Consider the following 26642-nt stretch of genomic DNA (forward strand, 5'->3'; position numbering starts at 1 on the left):
ATCCGGAAGGTCATCCGAACAGTCGTTCTACTGTGCAGTTGTTCGGTTGATTTGCATATTACACTTTTATTATTATAGACTAGAGGCCCGGTACATGAAATTCGTACATGAGGTGGGTGTGCCCTCAGCCCAACCTGCACCCTCTCCAATTTGGACCTCCTCGAGGGATGTCTGACTGCCTGTTTAGGCCTGACCCCACTGATATCGGGTCAAAATAGGCAATCAGACATCCCTCTCAATCCAGGACTGCTGGCTCCCAACTGCTCGCCTGCCTGCCTGCCTGATCGCCCCTAAGCACTCCCCTGCCAGCCTGATCTATACCTAACTGCTCCCCTGCTGGCCCAATTGACCATAACTGTCCTCCCCCGCAGGCCTGGTCACCCCCAACTGCCCTCCCCTGCTGCCCTGGTTGCCCCTAACTGCCCTCCCCTGCCAGCCCAATTGTCCCTAAGTGCCCTACCTTGCAGGCCTGGTCACCCCTAACTGCCCTCCTCTGCCAGCCTGATTGTCCCCAACTGCTCTCCCTTTCAGGCCTGGTCACCCCCAACTGCCCTCCCCTGCTGGCCATCTTGTGGTGGCCATCTTTGAACACATGGGGGTGGCCGTCTTGTGTGTTGGAGTGATGGTCAATTTGAACTTACCTCTTTATTATATAGGATATTGCTGGATTTGATTTTCTGATATTTTACATAGAAGTTTTGTCTGTGTTCCAAAATAATTATAATTTTATTTTCTTGTAATGTCCTTGTCAGATATCAGGGTCTTTCTGTGCTGATAAAATAAGTTTGGAAATGCTGTTCTTTCTATTTTCTGATAGCTTTGTAAGATGCATTCTTTCATCCTTTCTATTTGATAAAATTCACCAGACTAGTCATCTGAATGTTGAATTTTTTGTGTAAGAAAGTGTTTAATAACAGATTTAATTGCTTAGATATAGATCTAATTACATTTTCAATTTTTTTAAGTTTAAGTAAGTATGCTTTTCAAAAAATTTATATATTTCATTTAAATTGATGAATTTGTTGTTAAAATGTTGTTATTAATATTTATTATTATCTACTAGAGGCCCAGTGCACAAAAATTTGTGCACTCGGGTGGGTCCCTCAGGCCAGCCTGTGCCCTCTCCCAGTCTGGGTCCCCTCGGGGGCCCCTTCCCCTGGTTGCTGGCACCAGTTTTCCTCCAGTCCCTGGAACCCAGGCCTTTGCTCTTCCCTGGGAGGGGCTTAGCTCTTTGCTCACTCTGCGGGCCCGGGGGCGAGGCCGAGGCTGGCGTGGCGGGCGAGGGGCTTAGCTTTTTTCTTTTTTTCTTTTTTGCCTAGGAGAGCATGGGGTCCGTTTATTGGGGGGTCAGTAAAAGCGGGGGCTGGCTAGGGTGGGGTAGGGAAGCAGCTTGTCTGGCCCCCGAGAAACCCAACTTGAGTCCAGGGCCTTGTCCACTTAGAAGCCAAAGTCTTCCTCCACCTTTATCTGCATGGGGGCCAGCTCCGGAGTCAGCGGGACTCCCGCCTGGTGCCCTTCCCGTGGCGCTGGCTGCCTCTTCCACCTGCTGGGCCCCTCGCCAGGGATCGGGTTGCTGGCTTCTGTGGACGCTGGTGTCCTCCTGGGCGGGGACAGCTCCTCTTTCTCTGGAAGCTCGTTCTCAGTGTTGCCTGGAGTGTGGGTGTCTGTGCCCTGGCTGCCCTCATCCTCCAGTAAGATGGTGAACTGGCTGGCCCGTAGTCGTTGCTGTAGGAGTCCAGCACCCTCATGAGGAACCTCCGCTCCTGCTGGATTCTCCCTGTTATCCTCTGTACCTGATGGAGCCTGTTCAGAACCCGCTCGTTCACCTGCTTGATCTCCCTGCAGAGCCGACCCAGCGCCTGGTGCTTCCTCTGATTGAGTTCCCGTTGGCACTGCCGCCGGCCTTGGGCTGCCTCCTATCTTCCTCTCACTCCTGGAGGCTGGAGCTGCCCAGACCCCCAGACAGGAACTCTACTTCGGTCTCAAGCTCACTCTCCAGGATGTGACCACCGAACCCTGGAGGCAGCGCCAGCTCTGAGCCAGGAGGTGCTGAGAACTCCTAAAAGCCCATGGCTGCCATGGTCCCCTCTCTCTGCTCCAGCTCCATTTCTCCCTGGCTCCCAGCGCAGAACTTCTAACCTTGAAAACCTCTAGGTTAAAGTGGCTTGCAAAAGGACATGCCCCATCTGATTCCATGGCCAGGCCCCAGGGCCCCAGCCGCTAAGCCTCCTGGGAGTTGTAGTTCTCTATTTCCCGATCGCCTCCCTCACCCCACCCCCACCCAGAGTCCCAGCTGAAAGGCCCTGCTTGCTGGTTTAACGCCACCACTAGGCATCTGAGTCGCCTCCATCTTTATTCCGGTCCTGACACCGAACCGTCTGACCACAGAGACTCTCCACTTGGGAGGCCCAGTCCTCTCCACGGACTCTCCACGGGTCCCGGGGGCGTGGCGGAGGCTCGGAGGCGTGGTGGAGGCTGGCATGGCAGGCTTCCCTCTTTGCTCTTCACTTGCCATGCCAGCCTTTGCTCACTGCTTTTGTGCCTACATATGCAAATTAACCGCCATCTTTGTTGGCAGTTAATTTGCATATTTCCCTGATTAGCCAATGGGAAGTGTAGCGAAGGTATGGTCAATTACCCTTTTTGTCTTTTATTAGATAGGATAGGATTTTAATAATATCACTCACTGCATCACACACATATACACACACATGCACATGCACACTCAACAATAATTATTCAATTATTGTGGAACTCAAGCCAAAACTTAGAAGCAACAAAGGCATCTGATACTGAACATTCCTCAAATCTTTGAGCCATTATAATATCTGTTAATTTTTAAAGGAAAAAATGTAGTAGATAGAAAAATATACCCCCCTAGGAACCAAGATGGCGGCATAGGTTAACGCCGGAGTTTGCTGCTTTGAACAACTACTTCAAAAGTGAAACTAAAAGACGGAAAGGACATCACCCAGAACCACAGGAACGCTAGCTGAGTGGAAGTCCTACAACTAGGAGGAAAGAGAAATGCATAGGGACACTCAGAGGAGGGGCAGTGCTGAAGTCAAATTCTGAGGTGCGGAGTGCGCGTGGAGCGGGCTGGCGGCGGAGGGCGCGGTTGTTGTTTCAATCGGGAGGGAGTCGCAGACTCTGAGCTCCAGATACAGGTGAGTCTTTAGGGACCCAGACTCAAACGGGAGAAGCGGGACTGTCTGGCTGCTGTCAGAGCGAGTGCAGCTTTCTCTCTGAGCTTTGCAGCGGGTGCTGGGACTCAGAGAGGCAGAGCCCCTGGGGACAGGACTGAGAGACGCCATAACTGCTCTCTCTGGCCCACCCTGTTGATCCTGTGCGACCCGCCCTGCCCAAGCCCTGCACAGAGGCATTTGCCAGATAGCCTCAGGCAAAGGCTAGATTAGCACCTCCCTAGAGGACAGAAGTTCTCTCACTGCTGACACAGCTGATTCTCATAGCCACTTGGCTTGGAGGTCAAACCCTCCCTGGTATTAGCTACAACAATCAAGGTTTAACTATAAGACTTTGAACAAAGACCACTAGGGGGTGCACCAAGGAAGCATAACAAAATGCGGAGACAAAGAAACAGGACAAAATTGTCAATGGAAGATATAGAGTTCAGAACCACACTTTTAAGGTCTCTCAAGAACTGTTTAGAAGCCGCCAATAAACTTAATGAGATCTACAAGAAAACTAATGAGACCCTCGATGTTATATTGGGGAACCAACTAGAAATTAAGCATACACGGACTGAAATAACGAATATTATACAGACTCCCGACAGCAGACCAGAGGAGCGCAAGAATCAAGTCAATGATTTGAAATGCGAGGAAGCAAAAAACACCCAACCGGAAAAGCAAAATGAAAAAAGAATCCAAAAATGCGAGGATAGTGTAAGGAGCCTTTGGGACAGCTTCAAGCGTAACAACATCAGAATTATAGGGGTGCCAGAAGATGAGAGAGAGCAAGATATTGAAAACCTATTTGAAGAAATAATGACAGAAAACTTCCCCCACCTGGTGAAAGAAATGGACTTACAGGTCCAAGAAGCGTGGAGCACCCCAAACAAAAGGAATCCAAAGAGGACCACACCAAGACACATCATCATTAAAATGCCAAGAGCAAAAGATAAAGAGAGAATCTTAAAAGCAGCAAGAGAAAGTAACTCAGTTACCTACAAGGGAATACCCATACGACTGTCAGCTGATTTCTCAACAGAAACTTTGCAGGCCAGAAGGGAGTGGCAAGAAATATTCAAAGTGATGAATACCAAGAACCTACAACCAAGATTACTTTATCCAGCAAAGCTATCATTCAGAATTGAAGGTCAGATAAAGAGCTTCACAGATAAGGAAAAGCTAAAGGAGTTCATCACCACCAAACCAGGATTATATGAAATGCTGAAAGGTATCCTTTAAGAAGAGGAAGAGGAAGAAAAAGGTAAAGATACAAATTATGAACAACAAATATGCATCTATCAACAAGTGAATCTAAGAATCAAGGGAATAAATAATCTGATGAACAGAATGAACTGGTTATTATAATAGAATCAGGGACATAGAAAGGGAATGGACTGACTATTCTTGGGGGGGAAAGGGGTGTGGGAGATGTGGGAAGAGACTGGACAAAAATCGTGCACCTATGGATGAGGACAGTGGGTGGGGAGTGAGGGCGGAGGGTGGGGAGGGAACTGGGAGGAGGGGAGTTATGGGGGGGGGAAAGAGGAACAAATGTAATAATCTGAACAATAAAGATTTAATTTAAAAAGAAAAAAGAAAAAAAAAAAGAAAAATATACCCCCCTAAATTAGAGCAATAAGCTTAGAGTTTGTATGAGAATTGAAAATGAAGAATCCTATCTATCTATCTATCTATCTATCTATCTATCTATCTATCATCTATCATCTATCATCTATCTATCTAAATGCATAAAAGCCTTAGCAACTGTTATGACCAGATGACCGGATGACCAGCTGGTAGCTATGATGCACACTGACCACCAGGGGGCAAATGCTCAATGCAGGAGCTGCCCCCTGGTGGTCAATGCACTCCCACTGTCAACCTCCTGTGGCCAGCCAATGACCAGTACTGGGCGAGATGGCCCCTATAGGCCCTGATCCACTGGCCAGGCCAAGGGACCCCACCCATGCACGAATTTGTGCACTGGGCCTCTAGTTTTTTCATAGAAAATTTCAAATTGAAACTTCAAATTTGTTCTTATTGAAACTATCCTTTCAAAGTAAGATTCGAATACTGTTTACTAAAGACTTATACATGAGTAGAAATATATATCCTTTCCTTAAAATAATCTATGGGAGTTCTCATAATTTAATGCCACAAGTAAGTTACCTCCAATAATTTGTTGACAAATGAAAGATAACACACTGTAGGCTTTTCCCCTCTCTGTCTTCTAACTCTTAGTAATTCTTATGCCTATAATGAAAGAGAATAACGTTTTAAAGGAAATTAATTATAATAATAAGCAAAGGAATGTGACCTTTTTGCCTCATCAAGAAACTAGCTTGTATCTGATATTGTAGAATTTAAAATATGTAATATTTGCTTTCTATTAAATATCTAGCACTGATTGAAGAGGACATTTAATGAGGAATTAATGATCCTATATTCCTTAATAGGGCTAAATTTGACAAATGCTTTTCAGAATAGTTTAGTTAGAATAAAACATTTCTTCTCTGTAGAAGAGGGGTCACTGAAGACAATGAAGAGCTGAAAATAGAAGTACAGACTTTATTTTAAACCACATTCCACCTCTAACTTTTTATGTGATGAAGGGCAATCAAAATAGATCTGATCAATTTTTCCAAAAATATATTCTACAGAATAAGTTATTCGACAACAATGAAAATAGTGTTTAATTATAAAATAGTTCGTAAAAATCTTCTCACTGACATTTTTGAGTACACAGGAGAGATAGGTCACTATTTTCATAGAATGCATATCTTACAGGGAAAACACACTTTAGACAGATAAATCACAGTGTAGTGAGTGCTAAGGAGAAATATAGGGAACCATTATCATAATCTATATTTTGTCCTCTCCAGTCTCAGCACTACCCAATTTTTGATCACTCTAATGGGCTGTTTTTCCTCTTCATATAGCTATTCAATTTTCCATTATCAGTTTAATTGTTATATTATTTAAGACAACTTTCTCTGGTTTCTATTTTTTTTTTAAGGGAGACTTCCAAGTCTGGATTAGAAGCCCCATTTTGGGGGCGTTTTAGTACTTATATTTCCAATTTCAGAGCTATTCACATAGTCAATTATTATTACCTATTTGCAATTTGTAACTGCTTCCAGGTCTTAGTCCATTGTTTTCACCTCAACTATAGCCTTTCCTCACAAAATTTCTGTTTCATTGGTATAACCACTCCCATTATATAGATGAGCAAATTGAGATAGAGAAGGCTTATGTAATTTGGCAAAATCATAAAATTAGTAATTAGTATAGTCAGGAGCAAACCCAAGTAAATAAAGATTCACCATGTGAGTAACCACAAATAAATCACCCCCAACAAATTCATTGCTGGCTACTTTGAAGAGATAGTCATCCAGCAATGAAATATTCCAGAAATAGTAACTTAGAAACTGTTATTCCTAATTTTCCATTTCTTTCAAGATGTCTAACATTTTCTAATTAATAAACCACAAAGTTTCCTTTTGCATATTCTTTTATGCCTAATTTAAGATAATTATTTTTATATTAGTTTAGAGCCAGAAGATATAAGAAAGTGCTTTGTTAAATCAAAGACTCAGGCTTCCAAGGGTCTTTTACTATCCCCAACATACATTTCATAGAACTTATAGATTTCCCTTGTGGTTTATTTTAATCAAAAGATGTAATTTTAGTACTCCATTAGGAATCACACACACATAATATTGAAACTTCAAGAGATAGAAGTTACCCTTATTATTTCTCTTTTCTAACTACTGATCATGATGGTTGAAAGGAATTTGGCTGTAGAGGATGAATGATAAAACATACAGTATGTTGGTTTGTATTTAAAACAAGGAATACTTTCAAAAGAATATTTCTGCATAAAATATCTAGTTATACCATGAGGTGACTCATTCTTTTTTCCCCTCCCTCTATTTTTCTCTGTCAAGGTCATGAGTAGTGCCTTTAATACCCCTCTCCAAATGGCAACGAAGTCAGACCTTATGTATAAAACAACTGATTGCAGCCCTCTATCCTCTAAATGAGATGTAAGCTATATAATACTGAAAGCAAACTATGTCCCATGAGTAGTCTCTATTTTTCTTCTAAGCGAGCATCAGCCCTTCACAGGATCTCTTTAAAATAACTCACCCTACAAGCAATAGTGACTAACATTGATTGGACAAGAGATTTTCAAAAGGAAGAGCAGGGAGGCTGATACTACACCCTCTGAGCTGTAAGTGTCCTTCATTCTCTCTTGACCTGATTCTATCCCAAGCACCTCTCTAACTGCTCACAAGCAAGGCATTCTCCACCTGGCCCTGTACATGTAGGAGCTGGTGTTGCTTATTCACCCTTCCTGCTCTTTACTCTCTGAGCCTTTTGCTGTGCCTCTTTCTTTTTTAATAAAATGAATTCTACTGTTCTATTGCTACCAAATGCACACATTCAGAAACATTGCACACTTGTTAAATAAAGAACCTTCTAGATTTCTGGGACCCACCCGCCTTAGAAGGCAGCAGAGAATTATAACACCTTTTTTCTTCTTAACCAGCACTCTACTAATTCAGAGAGACTACTCCTTTGACAAGTAAGTCACATGGCCTTCTGGTACTCTGAAATACCATTATATCAACATAACATTTATCTCAAGGATATTGGTTCCTATATTTTGGGGGAAAAGATATCAATGTCCATTCTTAAGTAATACATGCAAATATAGGAAACTTAACTCAGTAGCTGTGCCCATCAAGATGAACAACTCTATAAAGACATCAGTGAAAAAATAAGCTATGAACACTCTCAGCGGTTCTCAACCTGTGGGTCGCAAACAATGAAAATGCATCCTGCATATCAGATATTTACATTATGATTCATAACAGTAGCAAAATTACAGTTATGAAGTAGCAACAAAAATAATTTTATGGTTGGGGGTCACCACAACATGAGGAACTGCATTAAAGGGTCACGGCATTAGGAAGGTTGAGAACCACTTGCTAGGGGGCCGAATGGTGACCACCTGAACGTCATATCTACTGAGAATCTGTGAATCTGACTCTATTTGAGAAAAGCATCTTTGAGATATAATTGCATTAATGATCTTGAGATGAGTTCATCCTGAACTAATCAGAAGGTCCCTAAGCCTTTATAAGAGAAGGAAGAGAAGACAACAGAAACACATACAGAGCAGGAGGTGGTGGGAAGACTAAGGCAGAGACTGGAGTGCTGTATCTACTAACCAAGTAATGCCAAGGCTTGCTTGCAGCCAGGATAAGCTAGGAGAGAGGCATGGGATGGATTCTTCCTGAGCTTCTGGAAGAAACCAATCATTCCAAACCCTTAATTTTTGCTTTCTGGCTTCTGGAACTGTGATAAAATCAATTTCTGTTATTTTAAAACATCCAATTTATGACAATTTGTTACAGCAGCCCTAGGAAGCTAATACAGACACCTGGTCTGAAGCTAACAGTATTACATAATAATAGATATTATTGTTGTTGTTATTATTATTTTGGGAGTGTGGTGTAGAAAATCAATGATTGACTTTGGAACCATATGACCAAGTTTAAAGTTGTTCCCCAACTTTACTTTTTCTGAGCTTTGTGAATAAATTATATCCTTACTTTTTCATAAAAAGCATTGGACAATAATAATGTACTACATATAGTGAGGGGTACATAATCTAACTTTCCTACATTTTTATTTCTTTTATTTATAAAGCGACATAACTACACATTTAAAAAATGAACTGGTACTATAAGGTTCATATTACTGTGGAGCAGTTCTCTGCTTTCTCCCTTCAGTATTCCTAGTCTTAACTTTCTGATTCCTTTGTGTCAATATATGAAACCTTCAAACCTGTGGAGACTTTTTGTGAGTTTTATTTGAACCAGACTGTTGACAATTGCCAGGAAGCAAAATCTCAACTGATTGAGAAAATGCTTCAGAGAATGGCAGTTCTGCATCTTATTTTATACATTACAATTAAAAGAAAAGACTTAAATGGGTTACATGAAATCCACTGGGGATAGATTAGGGAGGTGGGAGAAAGCAAAGTAGGGAAATCTCTGGGATTCTATAAAAAAGTAAAATTAGATAGATACATGTTTTTTTTTTTTACATAGGTGGGTACAGGATAGCTAACAGTCAACAATTAAATTAAAAATAATAACAAAGAGAGGATTTGTGATTGCACACTGGTTGCCTGGTTGTGCCCTGAGGGGTTGAGGAAAAGGGAAGCTACCCTGACATTCCAAGTATGTTATAGTGGGTGCAAAAAGACAGTAGACAGGCTCAATTAAGGTGAAAGTTGACCTTTGTCAGGGAAGAGTCTAGCCTAGGACATGACTATACACCATAACCTGCTTTTAGTTAAAAAGTTCATTTCAGACCATCCTTTTGGTACTGTTATAATTAACCCGCTTATTAATTAATTGACAGGAAAGGAGCAAAGGGAAGGCCAGGTAATATAGGCATGCCATTTGTACAGCTTTCCCAGGAAGCTGCAGGTCTGTTCTCCACAGATGGGTGAGGGAAGGAACTGGACAATAGATGCATGTCCAGTAAGGTCTGGGAAGGTCTGGGTGACCTGCGGAAGTACTGTCCTGTCAATCATACCTGGAAGCCAGCCATAGGTCAGAATAAGCATGGCCACTGCAAAAGGCATGAAATGTGAGCTACATAAACCCTGAACACAGGGAGTTTGCTGTCTTGGCATTCTTGCACTCCTGGCTCTCTTGTTGCAGGGGGCATGTTCCCCTGCTTTCACCCATATGGCACATGGCCAGGTGGACCATACACAATGGACTCATGGACTGTGATTAGCCTGATGCTATGCAGGACTTAACTCCAACATGGAATGGAAACTCTGGTCCCTGGCTCTGCTTCTAGCTCTGCTAAAGCCCCAGATGCACCTGTTCAGGACTGCTTTAATGGAAATGGGACTTTGGAAACCAAGGGATCTAACTTCGGGCAAGCGAAAAATCACTCATTCTCCTGGGTGAGTCTTAGAAAATTCTTTTTCTCAAGATACCATAAGAATCCTACTCCCACTAGCAACAGAGCAATTCTCTGATAACACTTTGTTGTTATTTTAGTGCTCTGAGTTTGTAAGATCTCTGAGCGTGTCAGGTTCAGTATGTGACCCCTTTTCATCCACACTTGCTTCTTTAAAACTGGTTCAAGTAATAATCTTATAAGCATAGATAATATGACTCCATAATTAAATTTTTATTTATCAATTTTAGGTATCTATTTTCTGTTATATTAGTTTAAGAATTAGCACACTTATTCTCCTCACCTTCTTCTTTCCATCCCCCATATAATGCTGTTTTATCACAATTTTGGTTGAGTTAATAGCATACATATTTGTTAGATTCTTTAGAGAATCAAAAACGATAGGGGATATATGTACAGATTTATTCTAGGAATTGGCTCAGGAGGTTATGGAGGCTGAGAAGTTGCATGATCTACTGTCTTCAGGCCAGAGAACAGAGAACCAGGAAAGCCAGTGGTATAATTCAGTCAGATCTGAAAGCCTGAGAACCAAGGGAGTAATGGTAAAAGTCCCAGGCCAAGACTAAAGACCTAAGAACTAGGAGTGCTGGTGTCTACGGACAGTAGAAGATAGGTGTCCCAGCTCAAGAAGAGGGACCATTTGCCTTTCCTTCACCTTTTTGTTCTATTCAGGTCCTGGACTGATTAGACGATGACCAGTGGCACTGGTGCTGAGAACTTCTTTTATTCAGGCTAGCTGCTAATCTCTTCTGGAAACACCTTCACAGGCACACCCAGAAACAACGCTTCACCAGCTATGTTGGAATTGCTTAGCCTAGTCACCTTGACACATAAAATTAGCCATCATCTTATTGTTTTGACTGTGTAAACACTAAACGTTGTTGATCCAAGTAATTTACTTTGATTGGATTTAATTTTTAAATAACTTTTATACATCTTTATTTCTTTAATTTTCAATGTGTATAATTTCCCCAAATATTTAACAGCTTTGTAACATTTCTTTCTTATGTTCTACCTTTATTTTCTAGGAAGTTTATAAAAGGGTATATGAGCAGTATATTTTAAAAACTTGTATGTCAGAAAATGTCCTCATTCTGCCCTTACAATTAATTTAAGTTCAGGATGGCATCAATATAAGATCACTATAAGAATGTCTAAACCTATAGAGAATTTTCATAAAATTTTATTTAAACCAAAGAAGATACACCTGGAAGCAAGAGCTCAACAGACTGAGATAAATGTTGAGAATAAAGTTTGCATTTTCTTTTATGCATTTGAAATTAATGATGAAATGTATGTAAGAAGGATTACAAGAAGGTGAGAGGAAGCAATACAGATGGGATTACAAAGTAGTTAAGATTATGTGCTTTCTTGGGGAGTCTGAAAAGGCTGCTTTTAAAAATGTTTTAACCTATATGCACAAAAACAATGGACAGGGCTTGCTTAAGGAAAATAAGACTTTTAGTAAAGCTGTTGTATGCATGGAGCATGATTACCCAGCATGACCTGCCCAGTTAAGAATTTATGATCAGATTACCTTGTGGGATTACCTCCCATGGAATCTTTTGTTGTTGTTGTTGTTCACAATGAATATAGAATTCTACTTTAGAAAAATCATTTAAAAATAATTTTGAAGCATTACAGTCTTCTATATCTAGTATCATTATTGAGTTCGAGTATTATTTTTCCTGCTTGTTCTGAGGCTCTATTTCTTCAATTCTGACTGTTCTTGGTCTCACATGAATAATAGAGAGCAAAGCCCTGAAATGATCGTCAAACATTCTGAGGACATTGTAGGAATTATTAATAGACAACTACATTGACAGAGAGACAGAAAAATGGTTCTTTTTTGGGGGGAAGACCTCCAAATAACAGTCCATCAAAGTCCTTTCTTTGGGACCTAGAAGTTTCTGTAAAGAATATTCCTCCAATTACCTGGCTCTGAGTATACCTCTGTTGCAGAGAGAAGGTGTTTTATCATCCCAAGTTGTAGTCTTGAAACTCATCTCATCTTCTATTGGTGGTGGGAGAACAGCACCAAATGTTAGATCTGTGGGGTCAGACCGACCTTGGCTCAGCAACCTCAGTGCTTGAGTTCTGGTTAAGAAGTAATTCAGAGCCAAGACTCAAATTGTTAGACAAAGTTTATTGAGAAAGTCACAGAGGTAGAAGAAGTAATCCTTAGAAGAAATGGAATTAGAGAACAAGTTACAGCAGCAAAATAAGGACCTTGGAGTGTAGGAGAAAAAGAGAGGCAAGAAAAATGAACCCGAGAGAAAGAAGAGGGGAATGGGAAAGGTGAGGGCATCCTTCCAAGAGAGAGAGCATGCTGAGTCATCTGTCCTAAAGGTTTTGTGTGTGTGTGTGTGTGTGTGTGTGTGTGTGTGTGTGTGTGTGTGTGTGTTTAAATATTTTTTAAATTAATTTCTGAGAGGAAGGAAGAGGGAGAGATAGAAACATCAATGATGAGAAAGAATCATTGATTGGCTGCCTCCTGCACGGTCCCCACTGGGGATCAAGTCCACAACCTGGGCATGTGCCCTTGACCGGAATTGAACCTGGGACCCTTTAGTCCGCAGGTCGACACTGTATCCACTGAGCCAAACCGGCTAGGCTAGGGCTGTCCTAAAGGTTTTAAAGGTGGGGATTTTAGGGGAGGTCCCAGGGAGGATCCCAGTAGAATATTCATCAGCTTTCCAGGTGTGTCTTTGGGGTATTAGTCAATGCAGCTGGTCCAGAGGTCAGCTGGGATGTTGCTTGTCTGGTTTTGCTGCTTTTCTGGGCCTGAAGCTGAAACACAACTTAGGCTAGATGTATTTGATGCGGGAGAGAACTTTCATGTCCTGGGGACTTAAGGGCTATTCTCAGGCCTCCTTGTTCATTCCCCGCTCTAAGGGAGTCTAACCCTCCTGACTAGCAACATGCCAAGGGAGGAAAGGTCAGGAGAGGGTCCAAACTGTATGACCAGCGATATGAAAGATCAGGGTTATGACCTAGCGGTAGACAACCGTTTGGACCTCACCTCACAGATCACCAGTTGGCAACTGCTGGACTCTAAACTATATGACCAGCTATATGGTAGAGGACCTATGGGCAAGGTCCTTGTTTTCCCACTTTGTCTGTAGGCACCCAAGGCTTTCCACCCTGGTGACCTTCTGTAACTGGCCTATCTATCATGTACCTTGCTCTTCTCATATTTAACTGGCTACCACACTTCTGTGCCTAATATTCTAAGTATAGGGACCCTCTGGTCTTTTGTGGAGATGGCAAGGGGGAAAGTAGAACTCTTTAATCAATCTCTTTTTGAACCTATCACTCCCACATACTTTACTTTCTAGTACTCTGTGAGATAAATACGCTTTAATCTTTTAATCATTACCTACTTTAGTTGATACACAGAATTTATTTTCTTTTGTCCTTAGATATAAGTATTTGGATTGCTTTAGCCTTCCAAAAATATTGTTATCTCTCATTTATTAGTATTTCCTTTTCTTCTTTGTCTCTCATAAGTGGATCTATTGCTTCATAACAAATAACTATAAATTTAATATCATAAAATAATACATAATACAGTATCTCTCTAGTTTTTTGTTGTTTTGTGTGTTCTTTTTTTTGAGCGAGATTCTGGACATGACTTAGCTAAGGCTTTTGCTCAGGGTTTCATAGGCTAAAATCAAAATGCTGGCTGGGGCTGTAATGTAATCTGGGATCCTAAATTTTTGAAATTGTTGAAAAATTTAGTGCCTAGCATAGGTAGGACTGATGACCCCGTGTTCCTCCTGTTAATGAGGTAATGCTATTGGCTTTTATAAGTCACCCTAAAGTCCTTGCTACATGAATCCACCATAAACAGCTCACAGTAAGTTTATTTGCTTCTTCAATGCCAGCAGGAGACTCTCTCTTACCTCAAGTATTTCTGAATATTTTAAGAGCCCTCACCTTATTGAGCCAGACCCACCCAGAATATCTCCTTTTTAATGAATGAAAATTTAAATAATCATGGATCTTAAATTCATCTGCAAAATCTCTCTTACCGTGTAATGTAACAATTACAGGAGTGATATGGCATCATATCCACTACATTATGGGGTGGGGATTTTAAGGGGTGTGTACACTGGCAGGTAGGAATCTCTGATGCCATCCTGGAATCTTGCCTTCCATTATATATATCCTTTACTAGAAAAAATGGGTAAAACTATCTTTTAAAATATCCTTTATTGAAAAAATATATAATTATATCACACACACAGCCACACACACACCACCACCACCAACAGCCACCATCATCCCCTCACACGCACACACTCATATTTTTATTGGCATTTCCCTAAAAGTTTAGTGGTGTTTTGGATGAATCATAGATAAAAGTGTGAGGGATATTTGCAGAAATCTAAATATATCAGTAGTTGAATTTATTTTGTATGATCTTACATGAGATTAAGTAGAATCTAGGATTCTAATTTTGGATAATCTTTCTGTTCTATAGAGAAATGGCTCTACCCACACTATCATATCATCAAAATGATGAGGCTATTAGCAAACCCTCATATGGTATTGCAAGAATATTTGTCTCTAATTATTATAATGACCCAAAAAAATACAGGGTAGATTATACATCATTTTTTAAAGTCACCTCAGCTCTCCAGATTAATAATTTGTTTAAATAGAACAAGGTCATTTCTGAACTTACATGCCAAGCAATTCTTACACACATGGTCACCTCAGAGATAAAAGCTGTCACTAAATTATGTTATCTTGTGATTTAAAATGGTGAATCAATAAGCAGGAATTAGAAATTCATATGAAGAGAGCCAATATGTCTTTCTGGTAGACCAATAGTCTGATGATAACATGCCTTTGGTTTCAGAATAAGTTCACAAAGCTTAATTGGGCCAATACATCTACTATTTGCTTCAAAGAACAGGTCAGTGATAAAATATTAAACATAGTACATTTGAGAAATTCTTTCAGAAGTTGTAAATTCCCCAAAAAGTTTTAATAACTATTTCTATTCAGGTTGCCATGTTTCTATTCAGATTGCTAAATTGTAAAAATAAATTGGAGGACAGTTTTATTACACTGATTATTTTATCTATAAAGTTGATTAAACTAAAGACATCCTCAGAGCATCTTAAATCCATACAGAAATACCCCAACAAATTTAATTTTTTAAAAACAATAAAGAAATTAAAATATTGGATGGAAATTTAAAAAGCATCTAGTTCTTTTATCTACAAAATGTGATTGTCAAACCAGCAGACTGGCATCATCTGGAAAGTTGTTAGAATTGCAAAATCTAGAGCCTCATCTCAGACTTATTTAAGGAAAATCGAATTTTAACAAGATTCCTTAGTTGATTCAAAGGCACATTAAAGCTCAAGAACCACTACTATGTTTATAAACTCTCATTATATGGGTGAAGGAACTGTTTATCAAAATGGTGCATCTTGTCTGAGATCCCATAGCTGGTTAGAGGCACATCTGAAACTAAGACCCAAATCTCTGGAGTCCTAACCCTCCACTGTCCCAACAACCTTCATTTCTCATGTCAAAATAAGCTTTGAAGTTTGGAGAACAGTGGCATCAAACATGAACGGACAATATAAGTATTGGGCCTCTTTATGCAATGTGAGATTATTTTAAAATCCTACTTAAGTTCTGCATGGAAGACTGAAGGGAATTCAAGAGAGCCGAAAGTTCTCTCAGACTGCTGATTTCCAAAAGCAAAGCGATCAATTTCAGAGAGGGGGGCAAAGGAATAGGCTAATTACTATGAAATAAGCAATAGCAAAACGCAACATGTACATAAATGAGCAAAATCACTTAGCATTTATGTAGTTAATGACAAAGCTTCACTTTTTCTTACTGTTTTTCTCAGATCCTAATATCTAAGTAGTCACATAGTAAGGAATCGATAAACTTATTGTGACAGTAATAACAATCTCACCATGATTGTCTAAGTCTAGGGAAGAGTAATTCTATAATTAAGATGAAACGGTTTAGGATTTGTTGTTAGCATGCACAATTTATGATAATTTTCTTTTTTTTTAAGTGTGAAATTATAAAAGCTGTATTGCTTATTTTGAATTTCTTACTTGCCACATGAAGTAAAATTTAGGTGGAAAATCCCAGTGTCCTCAAGGGAACCAGGCTGCAAGACTTCAACTTTATTAAATCGCTGGTTACAAAAGAGCAGAATCAACATGAACAGTTTCCACTGGCATGTGTATGTGTCCTTTTCTCTCCTAGAAATGGTGTATAAGATCAACATTTCACCTTTGTGCAAGCCTTAAAGGAGTGTGACTGTAGGTGCTTTATCATTTGATCATAGAAAACTAAGTAAAAACAGGTAGATTTTGCTGAATTTTTAGTTAAGTAATTAATGGGAGAAAAAAAGAAGGATCTCTGTTCTTTCATCAGTTAAAGAATATTTTAATTGTTTCAGGCTTTGAATTATTTTACTGTGGTGCCCATTAATATAAGGGGTTAAATATTTTATTTTAACCATTCTTGCATCTTAAATCCTAAACTGCTTGGCATCTATATTAGGCAGTGACTGTGTATGTGTTTGTATGTGTATGCACAATGCTAATTATAAAATTGAGACAGTACAATGATACTTCTGCCTCAATAAATTATTTAATAACTTCTAACTTTAAAATGAGCTTACTTTTCCAAGTTTACCAGAAATGATTTTATATACCATACAGAAACTCCCAAGTCATTTAACACTGACTCTCCCCATAGTCCAATATAGGTAACAAATAATGCTGAAGAACAGATTTTCCTGAAAATAATTTGTTTTTTTATAATGCCCTCATTCCAAGTGGGCTTACTGGCTGACTGCATGAATCATATTTTCCCAGTTTCTGAAATGCTTTTGTTATTATTTGCGTCTGTACCCAGCTGAATACCGAAAAGGAGTCAGCGGAAGGGTCACAGGTAGGTTTTATTGGAGACCCTGTTGTTCGTCTAATAGTGTCCTGTTTCTTTTCTAATCCCATTTCTCTTTCTCTTAAAATGGGTTTGGGATATTGATTTTGATGGTCCTCTACCTCACCTTTCACTTGATTTTCACTTCTATTGGTTCTGTTTCCTTCTCTCTCTCCCCCTCTCTCTCTTTCTCTGATGCTTTCTGTAAGTCTGAAGAAAACAGAAACCACTTTTTAGTTTGCTTAAAAGGAAAGAGTCACGCTGTTATTTTGGAAGGGATGCTTTATTTTTTCTTTGATGTCTTCAGGTTCTGAGTTTCTGTGTCATTACACATATAAAATGTTCAATTTTGTCATTTTTTCAAAGAAAGATATAAGAACATATTTACATTAAAATTTGTATATGCTATTTTAAATTCTTTAAAAGTTTTTGCTCATAGGAGAGAACTGATATTAGATGTTTGTGTTAATTCTAATAGATCAAAAGTTAGACATGGTTAGACACAGCTTAGTAGGATTTTGAGGAACATGACATATATCCGATGATATTATGATATAGCTGAAATATCATTCAGAGGGCAAACAAGTCAATTAGGACAGGGTTCCTCAAATGTGGCACTGATGGCATTTCCCAAGTAATTCTTTGTTGAAGGATGCAGCATTGTGCCTTGTAGGATGTTTAGGATCACCTCGGCCTCTCCCCACTAGACACCAGAAGTACATTCTTTCCATGACCCCTCATGGCAATAAAAAGCGTTTCAGTCATTTACCTTGTTTCCAAAGGGCAAAATTACCCTTGGATGAGAAGTACTGGTTCAGGAAAAGGTGACTGTCTAAAACTAAGAAAATCTGGACGGCACAGTGAAAGGCTTTAATAGGGTAATTACAAAATGCTCATTTCAAGATGATTAAAGTTCAAGTTGTAATTGGTCAAAATGGAATCTTAATTAACATCATGTCAAGGCAAGTTACCTGCTTGGTAGAGATAAGTGATGCATGAAAACAGATACTTTTTCTGATTAATTATAAAATAATATGTAATTTTATGGCATACTAAGACGCATAAAGTTGAGATTATGGAAGCAAAATAGGCAAGACTCATAGTGAACAGATTCACTTTTCGAATGATGTGTGAAAAGTTTTGTGGACTTTCTTACCAGCAAAGCACCCTTAGTGGGTGAAAATTATTTGAAAACACAAACACATATTTAATGTCCCTGGAAATTTTCCTGAGAGCCTATAGGAGATGAAGTGGCAGTTATTTAAGAAATTCTACTACATCTCTGAGATAATCAATAACCTAGGATAATTAACCTCACCCCACTCTCTCCCTCTCCATCCCTGCCAGTTCAGCCTGATGGATGCTCCGCTGAGTTGGTGTGCCCCCCCAAATGTCATTCCTGTCAAAGGTTACATACAGCATCTGCCTGAAATGGCAAGCTTCACATTGTGGAAGAAATAGATGTCACTGAAATTCTCTACCCATGTCACTAAACAGATAAATAATAAAGAAACAAGCCCCTGGCAGGTTTAGGGTTTAGTATCCAGAATTGCTGTGAATAGAATTACCTCTATTCACAGATAAGAAAATGTGTATTCTTAGGAATCCAATTTTTTAAATTAGAACTAATAAACAAGATCACCAAAAATACATAACATGTCATTAAGACAATGTGACTTTTATTACCTATAATAATACAATGCAGTCTTATTTTTAATTACTTTTGCAAGACTATCACCAAAAACACTAACATATCATTCATAATGAAATGAAAAGGTAAGTGGAAAAGGTACTATTTTAAAAAATCTTATTACTAAAATATATATCTTTAACACATATAACTTGCTAATTAATAAAGAAACCCCAAGTAAATCAATTAACCAAAGGAGTTACAGAAGTAATTCACTGAAGGAGAAATGCAGATGGCCAGTGACATTTAGAATCTCAAGCATAAGTGAGCCTTTCATCAATCCTATCTGCAACAATTAAAAGCCTGATAATTATCAGCGTTAATAAATGTCTCAGGCTGGCTTCTCGGAGAGCAAAACTTGAGATTCTGGTATCTCCGTGCTCGTGATTTCTTGAGTGAGGGCTCTCAGGAGATGAGAGAGGAAAGCAGGACGGGGCTGAGAAGACAGCTAAGAGAGGATGCAGTCACCTGGGGACTAGCCGCAGCCCAGCTCCATGAGCATCTGAGAGCACTACTTGCCGCAGAGACCGGTTGTCAGTTGTCAGTTTAGGCGCCCCCCCCTCCCCCGCCACCCCCCATTGGAATGTATAACCTGTAAAGGTAAACTGGGTAGAATACCAATCTATCCACTACAGCAAGTGTTCAGAGAACAGTTGTTTTCAGATTCTAGTAATTAGGATATATTGAAATGTGCTTGGCAACACTTATTAAAAATGCTTATGTACTTTAACCCAGTGATTCTACTTCTGTAAATATAACTTACATAAGTACAGTATTTGACCCATTGCTGGTTAAAAAAAATGCCCATATGTCAAGATTTATTGCAGGATCTATTAGCGAGAATAATAGGGCCCCTACTTCTAATCCTCAGAGCCTATGGATATGTTACCTTGCAAGGCAAAATGAATTAAAGTAGCAAATGGAATTAAGATTGCTAATCAACTGACCTTAAAATAGAAAGGGTGGCCCAATGTAATCACAGGGCCCTATTAATATCGGAGAGGATGCTGAAGAGTTAGAGTATTCATCGTATGAAGTATGAGAAAGGTTCTATCAGCCATTGATAGCTGGAAAAATTAAATGTGTGTGGAGCCAAATAATGTGGACAGTTTCTAGAAGCTGGAACAGATAAGAAAACTGAGTCTCCCTTAGAGCCTCCCAAAAGGTATGTGGTCCTGCCAACACCTTCATTTTCACCGAGTGGGACCCAGTTCATACTTCTGATCTCCAAACTATAAGGTAAGAAATGTGTGCTGTTTTGTGGTCACCAGCTACTCAGTAATAAGAAACTAGTACACAGGAGTATTGAAATTATAAGAATCATGTCACTGATAATGAGGACAAATGGAGCAGAAGGATAAATCAATGCTGTATCTAATAGTTGAGCCTAATCACTTGGAGAATAAATGTTAATGTTAACATATTGGAGAAAAACAAACAAACACTGAAACATAAAGGGAAATGATAGCTTCTGGGGTTTGTTTGTTGGGAAGGTACTTGATGAGTTCTAGTAAATTTGAGGTTCCACCCTGACAGTTTGATGGACAGGCTGCTGAGAGGTGAGAATGAAGCATCAGTTTCAAAACTGGTATGAAAACTACATTTGAAAGGGTTGAACAGTGAATAAATGAAAGGAAATAAAAGCTGCATATAATTATATCTAGAAGGTTTTCTGTGGGAAAAGAAATGTAGGGCAGAGAATTTGGTGTAGAAAGAACATGATATGGTACTAGGATGAAGAGAAGAAACCCAGTACAGAGGTAGAATTTGAAGTTTAAAGAAAGGATAGGTAATTAATCAAGTTCTCAAAGAAAGCATGCAACAATAATATCTGGGGTCTAGAAAAGATTATTATTATTGACTTAATTTTATTTGCTTTTATTAAAGTCATTTGTAAGTAAATGAAAATTCTGTAAAAATTATCGGGGCAATACTATCCATGTTGAAACATTTGAGGAGTTTCTAATTTAAGTTATTCCAATTTATGTAATAAACTATGTTTATTCACCTTCTCCTTGAATACCCATGAAGACTTAGATCAAACAAGAACTCTGTTCTGAATGTTTACATGGTTTTGTCTCTACTTTCTCAGTCTCTTGCAATGCTAAACAATGCTAAACACTCTGGTTAAAAAACTTGTAAATCTCTTTTAGGATTAAATACATTGTGATTAAGATTATGGCCATTGCAATGATTAAGATTAGGACTAATATAATGTCTTATTAATATCCAAATTAGGCTTCTAATATTTTAGGTATTATAAGAAGAATTAAACTTTCTAACAGAAAATGTATATATAATGTAAATATAGGTAAAGCAGTATATATGAATATACATAAATACTTTGAAACATGTATATACACATATGGGGTATATATATATAATATTTATATAAAGTATATATAAATATTATATATATAAATAAAATGTATATAAACATGATAGGGATAATATATATATATGTATATATATATATATATATGTATATATATATATATATATATGTATATATATATATATATCCATTTATGCTTAATTATAATAAGAACTAGAGGTCCGGTGCATGAAATTCGTGTGTGTGTGGGGGGCTCCTCTTAGCCCAGCCGGCACCCTCTCCAATCCAGGACCCCTCAGGGAATGTCTGACTGCCAATCCTAGGGACGGGGCCAAAACCGGCAGTTAGATATCCCTCTCACAATCCTGGACCACTGGCTCCTTATCGCTCACCTGCTTGCCTGCCTGGTCACCCCTAACTGTCCCCCTCTGCCAGCCTGATCGCCCCTCACTGCCTGTGTGCTGGCCTGATTGCCCTTAACTGCCTCCCCTGCCAGCCTGGTCGCTCCTAACTGCCCCCTCCCTGCCGGCCTGGTCACTCCTAACTGCCGTCCCCCTGCAAGTCTGGTCACCCATTTATGCCTGCCCTGCCACCCAGGTTGCCCCCAACTGCCCCCCTCTGCTGGCCTGGTCACCCCCAACTGCCCACCCCTGCTAACCTGGTCGCCCCCAACTGACCCCCCTGCTGGCCTGGTTGCCCCCAACTGCCCACCCCTGCTGGCCTGGTCACTCCACATAGCCTGCTTGTTCAGTCATTCGGTAGTCCCTCACTAACCCCCCTGATGGCCTGGTTGTAGGCAGCCATCTTGTGAGGGTGTGAGGGTTAATTTGCATATTACCTCCTTATTATATAAGATTTGCAGAGGACTGATAGAAGACTTCATACTTTTTTTTAGGCTAGCAATTTGTGGTTAAGCATAGTTGAGGAATATGGTCGACTTCTAGATCATTGAATTCACTGGGAGATGTAACTAAATCCTTATAAGGATGCCAAGTAAATCAATAAATTTATAAAAAATGATAGAGATAATGAAAGATGGTGATTTAAAGTATTTGTGAGAATATTATCTACCAAAGAATTTTGATATAAAGCAGAGGTAAAGAGAGCTATCTTTACATGATTGTAGCTTAAATGTCCCAAAGTTCATTTCCACCCCCCCCCCCAAGGTAATGAAATATGAGAAACACTGTTTTCAAGATATATAGACAGCAAAGCAGTGTGTCCATAGATCATATAAGACTGTAGACTGCAAAAGTATTGACTATTGTGATAAACTAAGAAAAAAAATAATATAAGGTCAGGACTAACCATGAGACAAGATTGGTAAGAACAGGGGTCCTCAAACTACGGCCCGCGGGCCACATGTGGCCTGCCAAAAACATTTATCCGGCCCGCCGGGTGTTTTTGCCGCTGCTGCCTGTTGCTTGGCAGTGCATAAGTGTGGAATGTGCGCCGCACTTTCCGACTCCCCTCCTCTCTGTCTCTTGACTCCTCCTCTCAGTCTCGGGTGTGATCGGACGAGTCACGAGCTTGCCTGTGCAGAGCCTGCTGCTGCCTGAGGACCGAGGTAAGAACAAGTTAGGATTTATTTTTTTTTTTGAAGTTAGAAGGTCTATTTTTTTTTTTATTTTGCAGTTAGTAAGGCCTTTTTTTTTGAAGTTAGGGGAGCCTCTTTTTGAAGTACATATATATTTTTTTACTTCAAAATAAGATGTGTGCAGTGTGCATAGGAATTTGTTCATAGTTTTTTTTTAAACTATAATCCGGCCCTCCAATGGTCTGAGGGACAGTGAACTGGCCCCCTGTTTAAAAAGTTTGAGGACCCCTGGGTAAGAACATAGCAGCAGGAAGTAAGTCATTTTATTCAGTTTCTGTAAGATAAGAGAGAAGTTTTGTCAAAACCCCAACCACTTCATAATTAGAGTCCCTGTAGAAAAGAAAACTTGGTGTGTGTATGAGCATTCCATCCTTCTAGCGGAAGTAAAAATGATACAATGCATCAAAACTTAATAGAATATTAGTCAAAACAACAGCAATGATAGATGGGCAGCCAAAAGTGCCGGGGTCCAACCCCAGCGGGTCCAGGGGTCCCCAAACGTGTGGACGGAGTCAGCGAAGAAGGAAGGAGACGGAGACAGCGTTCAGTTGATCAGCAACCTAGCCAGGATCTCTAGCCCGGATCTCCAGAGAGGTTCTGCTTCGGATTTCCAGCGAGGTTCTGTAGCCATGTTCCCTCGCTAGGTTCTCCAGCCAGGTTCTGTCCAGGCTCTCCAGTCAGGTTCAGTGTCCAGGTTCCAGTCAGGTTCTCCTGCCAATCTCTGTAGTCAGGTTCAGTCCAGGATCCCTTGCCATGTTCTCCCGCTAGGCTCTGTCTCTAGGCTCCGAGTAGATTCTGTCTTCTTGATTCTGTTCTAAGTTCTGAGTGTTTCTGTCTTGTTACAACTGTATTTATACCAGTTGATTCAATCCTATCAATCTCTATTACAAAGGTTAGGGCGTTTCTTATCTCCATTCCAGGGAGAAAAGATTATGTAGTTTAAGCATGATTGTTCATAGTTAAAGGGATTAATTACCCGCCTGGCACTTAGTTGAGGGGTTTTATTCCCTCCCTAACTTCACGGGAAAATCCCTACCTGGGGATTCAACCTTTCTCGGAGAGGTGACTTTGGTTAAAACACAGCGCCAAGAAGGTGAGCAAACATATTAAGAACCGTATGCCATATATGCCAGGTCCCTTGAAACAGCAAGGATGGACCGGCTCCCAGCACAAAAGGGCACCGATCCATTCAGTAACCTCAAAAGAAACCAAGGATGAGCAACCATAGGTCAATGGAATTGCCTAAATAAAAAAGTCACAATCCTTTGCAGTTTCTAGACTGGAGTCAGTTTAGAACCCATTGGATAGGCTGGGTCCTAAGGAGAAAAGACCCTGCAACACCATAGTAAGTATACACACTATTTCAGTGCCTTCCCAAAGAAACATATAGCCATTTGCTTTGGTCACTATCATCTGGCAAAAGATATTGTGAGAATGTTGGAAACAGAGGTTAAATTAGCACTGACTCCCAGAAACTCAAAGTATTCTCATGGCTCCCTCCTTGATTAGAGTCATATGGAAGCCAGGTAATTAAATGACTGTGGGTCCATAGACCTACTTGAGGGTTACTACCCTGGTCGTTGAATGTAAATTAGTCTAGACATTAATAGTAGTTAGTAAAACCCCACATGAGGTTCTTAGTGTGTGTGTTAAGAATAATCATTATGAGAAAAACCAACTGGAAGACACTAAAACTGCCCCCTACCTCAGCTGAGATTTCCCACATTTATAAGCATACAGTGGCCCAGTGCATGAATTCATGCACATTGAAAGGAAATTATTAGAAGAAATATTTTAATATTGCTATTCTCCCGTTCTCTATAATAAAAGTGTCAACCAAATTCACGATCGACAATGACAGATGGAAACACACACATGTGATTGGCACCAGTGAGAGCTTTATATATATAGACTAGAGGCCTGGTGCATGAAAATCGTGCACTCAGGGGTGTCCCTTAGCCGGGCCTGCGTCCTCTCACAGTCCAGGAGTCCTTGGGGGATGTCCAACTGCCATGGAGGCGGTAGAGGCTTTTGTCAACTCCGCTGAGCTCACCAGCCATGAACCCGGCTTTCGGCTGAGTGGAGCTCGTGGGAGCGCACTGACCACCAGGGGGCAGCTCCTGCATTGAGTGTTTGCCGTTTGCCCCCTGGTGGTCAGTGCACATCATAGCTACCAGTCGGATGGACACTTAGCCTTTTACATATAGACTAGGGGCCAGGAGCACGAAGATTCATGCATGGGGGGGAGGGGTCCCTCAGCTCGACCTGCACCCTCTCCAATCTGGGAGCCCTCAGGGGAGCCCTCTCCAATCCGGAAGTTTCTGTCTGTCTTTGCAATCATATGAGCAAATTGTCTGAGACCCCCAATCCAGTTTGGTTTGTTGCTCACAGAATAATAGAGGCATTTTTTTTTTCTTTGCTTCATTGGCAGAGATTTCCCGGAAGTTTTAGGATATCTTCCCTTTAATTTTTCCTAGACACTCTGATTTTACTTATGTCTCTCACCTTTGCTTTCCCTCCATCCCCCACTGCAACAGTAACTTGCTCCAGGCTCACTTTGCTCTAGGGCAGTGGTTCTCAACCTTCTGGCCCTTTAAATACAGTTCCTCATGTTGTGACCCAACCATAAAATTATTTTCGTTGCTACTTCATAACTGTAATGTTGCTACTGTTATGAATCATAATGTAAATATCTGATATGCAGGATGGTCTTAGGCCACCCCTGTGAAAGGGTCATTCAACTGCCAAAGGGGTCATGACCCACAGGTTGAGAACCACTGCTCTAGTGTCTAGGCGATCCATCTGCCACCAGAACTATGATTCCCAGCATTCCTGGTGCTCCCCGCACTCTGGGCTTCCACTTCCAGTCCTTGGGCTGCCATCAGAACTACTATTCCCAGAATTCCTGGTGCTCCCCATGCTGGGAGCGACCAAGGGAGCCAAGGCTCTCTAAGTCTCTGGCTCTCCTGCTCTGCTCTCTGCCCAGCGACCAAGGGAGCCATGTCCCCCCAAGGCAGCGACCGAGGGAGCAGTGGAGGGAGCCACATCCCCCCAGGCTGCCGGCTCTCCCACTTCTGCTCTCTGCCCAGTGTCTGTGTATGCAAAATAACCCACCATCTTTGTCAGGTTAATTTGCGTATGCAATCCTGATTGGCTGGTGAGCATAGTGAAGGGATGGTCAATTTACATGTTTCTCTTTTTATTATATTGGATTCTAATTAAAACAAAAGGAATATCACAGAGAAGCTTGAAAGTTGTGACACTTTTAAATATATATTTTTATTTTTTTATGGTTTTACTTGGTGCTTTATTTTTACATTAAAAATGTGATTGGTTAAATTGATTTCATGAAAATATCTATAGTACATATGAACAAAACATGCATTATAAAAAGTTGTCTTGAAGTCTCATGCTAAAATATTTTAAATAAAAGAACTTACTAAAAATGATAAAATGCAAAATACAAAAGTCCTCATATTCTGATAAAATAGAGAAGGACAGATGAGAAATGTCTGGTTTGAAAAGCCTTTGGGGAAGTTTATGTTTGTATATTATAATTGTTCACCGAGTTACATTGAGGAGGCTTGTAGCTGTCCCACCGGTACTTGTTCCCCCTTAGTGGGGAAAAAAGGGACTGCAGTAGTGGTTTTCTAGCAGAATCAAGGGGTCTTTAATTTCTAAAGTGAGAAACTGGTCTGCTAGATATTGTCTCAAGGGAAAGTCAATCTTAAGATTTAATTCTCACATATTTTAGAAGTTAGACAATAGAAAAAAAATACAGATAAATTAGATTTTCTGTGTTACTAGTACCTGACAAAACACACTTCAGTTTCCCCATTTCCAAGAAACTTGAGAAAGTAATTTCTGTCATATCCAACATTT

At 40.1% G+C, this 26642-nt stretch overlaps 1 pseudogene; it reads right to left on the bottom strand.

The window, feature by feature from the left end:
- Positions 1-1347: 1347 nt before the first annotated feature.
- LOC132238513 (TCF3 fusion partner-like) lies at positions 1348-2284 on the bottom strand (annotated as a pseudogene).
- Between the last annotated feature and the right edge of the window lie 24358 nt (positions 2285-26642).

This window comes from Myotis daubentonii, chromosome 1, assembly GCF_963259705.1.
Source record: "Myotis daubentonii chromosome 1, mMyoDau2.1, whole genome shotgun sequence".
Taxonomy (NCBI): Eukaryota; Metazoa; Chordata; class Mammalia; order Chiroptera; family Vespertilionidae; genus Myotis; species Myotis daubentonii.